This window comes from Octodon degus, unplaced genomic scaffold, assembly GCF_000260255.1.
Source record: "Octodon degus isolate 3935 unplaced genomic scaffold, OctDeg1.0 scaffold00050, whole genome shotgun sequence".
NCBI lineage: Eukaryota > Metazoa > Chordata > Mammalia > Rodentia > Octodontidae > Octodon > Octodon degus.
In genome coordinates this window covers 4324567-4331029 of record NW_004524626.1, presented here as the reverse complement: position 1 = coordinate 4331029, position 6463 = coordinate 4324567, and positions in this window count along the sequence as shown.

The following is a 6463-nucleotide window of genomic DNA, read 5'->3' as shown; positions in this document are numbered from 1 at the left end:
GCAGCCTTAGGAATGAAAGAAACCCTGCCATATGCTAGTCTTATGGAGGACATTATACTAAATAGAATAAGTCAGCCACAGAAGGACAATGTTGTGTGATTCCACTTATGTGAAATATTGACAAATTTTTAGTCATAGAAACAGAGTAGATTAGTAGATTCCAAGGTCTGCATGGTGGAAACAAATTTTGTTCAATGAGCACAGTGTTCAGTTATGCAAGATAAGTTTGAGAGGAGGTCAGCTGTACAATACTGTATGATGTACTTACAAATTTAAGAGGAAGAAGGCTAAGTGAGGAGGATTACAAATTTAAGGCCACTCTTAGCAACTTAGTGAGACTATGAATGGTGATAAAGACAGAGATAAAGAAAGAAAGAGAGAAAGAGAGAGAGAGAGAGAGAGAGAGAGAGAGAGAGACAAAGAGACACAGAAAGACAGAGAGAGATAAAGACAGAGAGACAGACAGAGAGAACAGAGGGACAGAAAGAGTGAGTGTTGTGTGTGTAGCTTGGTGCTCCATGGGTTCAATACCCAGTACCACAAACATCATTGATAGCAACAACAAAAGCACAAACCAAACCAAACCAAACCAAACCAAATTTTGCTGGTGATAACTATGGTGGTGGTGAGAACTATAATGATTTTGGAAATTATAGTGGACAGCAGCAGTCAAATTATGAACCCATGAAGAGGGGCAGTTTTGGTGGAAGAAGTTCTGGCAGTCCCTATGGTGGTGGTTATGGATCTGTTGATGGAAGTGGTGGGTATGGTAGCAGGTTTTAAAAATCAACAGAAAAGGGCTACAGTTCTTAGCAGGAGAGAGAATGAGGAGTTATCAGGAAAGCTACAGGTTACTTTGAGACAGCTGTCCCAAATACATTAGAGGAACTGTAAAAATCTGCCACAAAAGGAACAATGATCCATAGACAGAAAAGTTACTGCAGCTTAAACAGGGAACCCTTCTGGTTCAGGACTGTCATAGTCACAGTTTGCAAAAAGTGCAGCTATTGATTAATGCACTATAGTGTCAATTAGATGTACATTCCTGAGGTCTTTTATCTGTTGTAGCTTTTTCTTTTTCTTTCTTTTCATTACATCAGGTATATTGCCCTGTAAATTGTGGTAGTGGTACCAGAAATAAAAAGTTAAGGAATTTGTTAACTTCTCAAACAAAACAAAACACCAAACCAAACCATACCAAACCAAACCAAAACAAAAACTCCCCCACAGGTTCTCTCTAGGACAAGAGTAAACTGATTTGCTTTCCAAATATTTCCCAGGGCTGGGGAGATAGCTCAGCAGAATAAACACTTGCTTGACAAGCACAAAGGCCTGAGTTCAATTCTTGGTTCTGCCACAAAAACAAAACAAAACAAAACAAAACAAAACAAAACAAAACAACAAAAACAAATATTTCCCAGTTTGGGGCTTGTTGAGTCTGAGTTGCAATGCTTATGTCTCATTCTGTGGGGTGGAGAGAGAGATCACTTGCCTGCTTCAAGCACAATTATGTGGTCGATTCATTGACCCTCACTTGTGGCCAACAGCACTATCATTTATGTCTGAATGAAGCTTGTCTACTATATATATATTTTTCTCTTTAAAGCAAATTATAGCTGTCTAGTGCTTGGAAGCCGTAGCCAATGCTTCAGCACTATGCCTGGGGTCTACTACAGCAGCAAAATCAACGGAAAGCACATAATTTGAAGGAAAACCCCCCATTAAATAGAGAACAAAAAGCCTACTTGCTCGCAGTATGAGCTGATACCAAAAGGTTGTGCTGCCTTATTCAACCTTACATTGAAATATTTGCACATAGAAGTTAGAAACTTTTTCATTTCCCCATGCATGTCCCCAAATGACTAGGAAAGCTCCACAAGTATAGGCTTGCAGGTTACAAATAAATTTTAGTGGATATATAATTTACATATATAGTAGCTTCCCTTCATAAGGTGGAACACAAAGAAAGATGCTATGAGACTGAAACTGTGGATAGTACTGAAGCCTGCATAGATGGTGTCTTTCCTACACATGGACATCTTCAGTGAAATTTAATTTCTGAACTAGATACAGTAAGAGATTAACAAATAAACAATAATAAAGTACAGTAATAACAATTATATAAATGTGATTTCTCTCAATATGCTGTACTCATCCTTCGTGTGATGACAGGATGGCAGGAAGAAGTGGAGAGAATGACAAAGGCACCAGGAGGTAGCCTCAGGCTAATGTGTAAATGTAGCTCAAGCAACTGTACCACAGTGATACTTTCAGAGTTGATTTGATAACCAAGACCAGTACTAAATGACTCGCAGGTAGGTGGTGTGCACTGCACTGAGGGATCATCCTTGACCCTCTCAGGAGGGATCAGGACATTGTGAGATTTCCTCATATTTAAAACTTAGGAATATTTATTTCTGGAATTTTCCATTTAATAGCTTTTGGAAACTGTGGAAAACAAAACTGGGTAATATAGTGATTACTATGTTTTGTAGAATTCAAGAATATAGATGATCAACGGTGTGAGAATTTCTATTTTTATTATGCTAGACTTTTTTTTCACAACAAAACGACATTTTATTTATACTTTGTAAAGTTAGTAACATGTGACACATGTCTTCCATGGCTCCCAACATATCCACTTTTTTTGTTTTGTTTTGTCAGAGATGCATGTTCTATCTCAGCTAGAGAAGCTGTATTTGGAGAAGTCATTAAAGGACCTTTTCATACTTGATGCAGTCCAAAGATTGTAGCTATTTGAATTCAGCAAAATAACCCAGTATAGACTATAGTTCATAATAGTAGTGAGTTATCAGCACACCTGGCAATTGTCAGAAGTTTTTGATTTGAGCCTTTTACAGCTCAGCATATTAATATAGCTTTATTTTTTATACCTCGTGGTTACACTTTTCTGCTGGATGGTTAAGACTAAGTTAAAGCAAGACCTATATAACTAAAAATGTAACTTGCTACCTGACAAGGTCAGTCAAATTCCCTCAGGATTTACCCTGGAACTAGGTACAGCACCTTGTAGATCTTTTGTCAGTGTCAGCCATCTGGATGAGTCAAGCGGGCCCTTGCTTGACCAATTTGCTCTCTGTGAAAGCCTGAGAGAATTTTTTCTCTCTAGGTGACTCTCCTTAGGCACACTATACATTGTCAATCACTTTTCTCTGTGGTTCCTTAATCTCATTGATCAGAAAATTTGGCACACCACTTAGTCACAGGAGATTACAACAGAGGTTCTCTTATGTCCTGAATCTTAACTGACCTTGGAGGGCTAGGGGCAAAATATTGGCTATCCTTTTAACCCATCTATCTCTCTAATTTTTGGTCTGTAAAATTCAGTTGTTAAACATACAGAAGAGAAGCTTAATGATATTATTACATTATAACAGAGGCAGGTAAGCTTAACATCACCATCTGTCTGAACATCAAACACCTTAGACATAAAATGGAACTGCTATTTTCCAACATCCATGGGTATTCTAAAATTTAAATCCCTATAGGATGTTAAAAAACAATTATACATTTTTGCACAAAAATTTGGAAATTGAACCATATACTACAGTGTAACAGGACAATCTTACAACATTTTTTCTTGTCTCTCCTTTTCTTTTCCTACTTTTTAAAAAACAAACATTTACTTTAGAGAAAGTATAGAAATAATTGATATGACATTAGAATCAGTATGCATTTAGAAGACCAAAATGACAGGTATTTCAAGAAAGGTTTTAGTATTACACATTGTGCTCCTCAGTGTAGTTGCTTAGTTTCACAGATACCAGCATATAGAGTTAGTCAGGGTAAGAATTCTACCCATTAACTGCTATTTTCAAAAATCTGATGGAAATTGTAAGGAGCTTTGCCTTAACTGTCTTGTTTATATAGATGTATGATTTTGCCATATTATATTAGACTTTACTTTTTATACTTCATGATTATGTGGGGTATAAAAATAAAATCTGAGAAAGTACAAAACAGTGATACTCATTAATTTTTTTCTTGTTCTGAAAGATAAAGTTTTTCATAAAAGTATGCTATTAACATTAACACAATCAATTTCTTCATATGTCAAATTGAATAAATGTTTACAAATGTTTGTAGTTTTAATTTTGACTATATTCGTCAATAAGTACAGTCTACATAAACTAGTTCTTTGGATTCCTGTATGAGCATTTAAACTAAGGGCCGGGGAGATATCTCAGTAGAGTAAGCACTTGCCTGGCAAGTGCAGTGTCCTGAGTTCAATCGCCGGTTCTACCAAAAAAAAAAAAAAAAAAAAAAAAAAAAAAAAAAAAAAAAAAAAAAAAGACATTTTCTTAGAATAATTTTATTTATTTATTTATTTATTTTCCCATAATTTTATTGAGAAACAAATAGCAATGAGACAGTTTCAAACCAAATTGGTAGGACAGTTTCAATAATTAACACATTGCATACATTCTTCCTAGTGATTAATTGCTGTATAAGATGTGGACATGATATCCTATTTACAAACACCATTAGAACAAATCCCTCTATTCATTAAGAGAATGTAACTATATATCTATCATAACCACTTTGAATACACAGATACAAAATGGACATTCATCTGTATACCCTTTTTTTGTTAAGTTCCATTATTTGAATATTATAGGGTGTAAACTCAACAAAATATTCTAAATGAGTTTAGTAGCCCATAATAGTGTTGGGTCTTCCACTTGATTGGCAATGTCAGAAATTGTTGACCTGAGTCCCCTACAGCTCAACATAACAGCATGGCTTTACTTCTTATATTTCATTTTTATACTTTTCTGCTGGATGGTTAAGACCAAGGTAAAGCAGGACCTATGCAACAAGAGTTGTAGCTTTTGGGTCTGATAAGGTCAGTGAAATCCCCTCAGGATTTAGCCTGAGATCCTGTACCTCAGATTGTAGAACCTTTGTCAGTGTCAGCCATGTGGATGAGTCATGGCCATTGTTTGGCCAATGTGCTCTCTGTGAAAGCCTGAGAGAATGTTTTCTCTCCATGTGACTCTCCTTAGGCACACTCTATATCATCAATCACTTTCCTCTTTGGCCCCATAATCTCCTTGATCAGAAAATTTGGGACACTACTGAGTTACATGACGTTACAGTACAAGTTCTCATATGTCCTGAATCTTAATTGACCTTGGAAGGCTAGGGCCAAAATGTTGGCTTTCCGTGCAGCCCTCCTTTTCATCTAATTTTGGTCTGCAAACTTAGGTTGTTAACCATCCAGAAGACAAGCTTATTGTTATTACCATACAACTTAGGCTGTTAAATTTAGCCTCACTATCTGTCTGAATATCAAACATCTTAGGCATAACATGGAACAGGTATTTTTCATCAAGTATTGATATGTTGAACTTTAAGTCCCTACAGAATATGATGAAAAAACATTTAAAAATTAGAATATATTTTAAAAAATAGGCATAAAGAATTATATACTTCTTATGTTTACACATAAGCCCAAAAATCTAACCATATACAACCTTGAAGCAGGACAGTCCCACAACATTCCTTTTCCTGTCTCCTGCCTTCATTCACCACCCCCTTCTTTTTGAACAATCATCTACCTGAGAGACAGCACAGCAGCAACTGGCATGTCATGACAAGCAGCCCGTATTCAGAAGGCCAGAATGACAGGCACTCCAAGCATGAAACTACTATTACAGATTACCATCTGCAGTGCAGTTGCTTATAGAATAGTTTTAGATTTACAGAAAAATTGAAAAAGGTATAGTGCTTATATACTTCCCCATAGGTACTTTTCCTATTATGAATATGTTTAATTTTGATGGTACATTTGTACAATTACCGTACTGGAATACTGATATGTTATTAACTAAATACTATGAACATCAATGTAATTATTGGCTACTATTATATGAATTAACTAAAGGCATTAACTAAAGGTATTAACTAAAGTTCATACTCTATTTAGATTTTCCTCAGCAGTTTCCTCCCTGATATAAATTGGTTGAATATCCTTATGTGAAATATAGTATTTGGGATCAGAACTATTTCAAAGTTTAGATCCCCCCCCATATTTTGGACCATTGGAATACATATGTATCATAATGAGATGTCTTGGGGGCTGGTACCCATAATTAATCATGGAATTCCTTTATGTTTCATAAGTAGCTTATTATACATGTAATCTTAACATAATGTTATACGTTATTTTTAGTGCATGTGCATTTTGACCTCAACAAATCATGTAAGTGAAGTGGAATTTTCCACCTGTGGTATGATATTAGATTTCAAAAAGCAGTGGATTTTGGAACATTTCAGATTAGAGTTGCTCAAGTTGTGGCCTTTTTCTGTTGCTGGTCTCCAGTTTGTTAAGCTGTCACATCTTTCTGGCTTCTTTTTGGCTATGACAGCCTCTGAACTTGACAGTTTTGGGGACAACCAATCAGGTAGATTGTAGGATGCCTTTTTTTTTTTTTTTTTT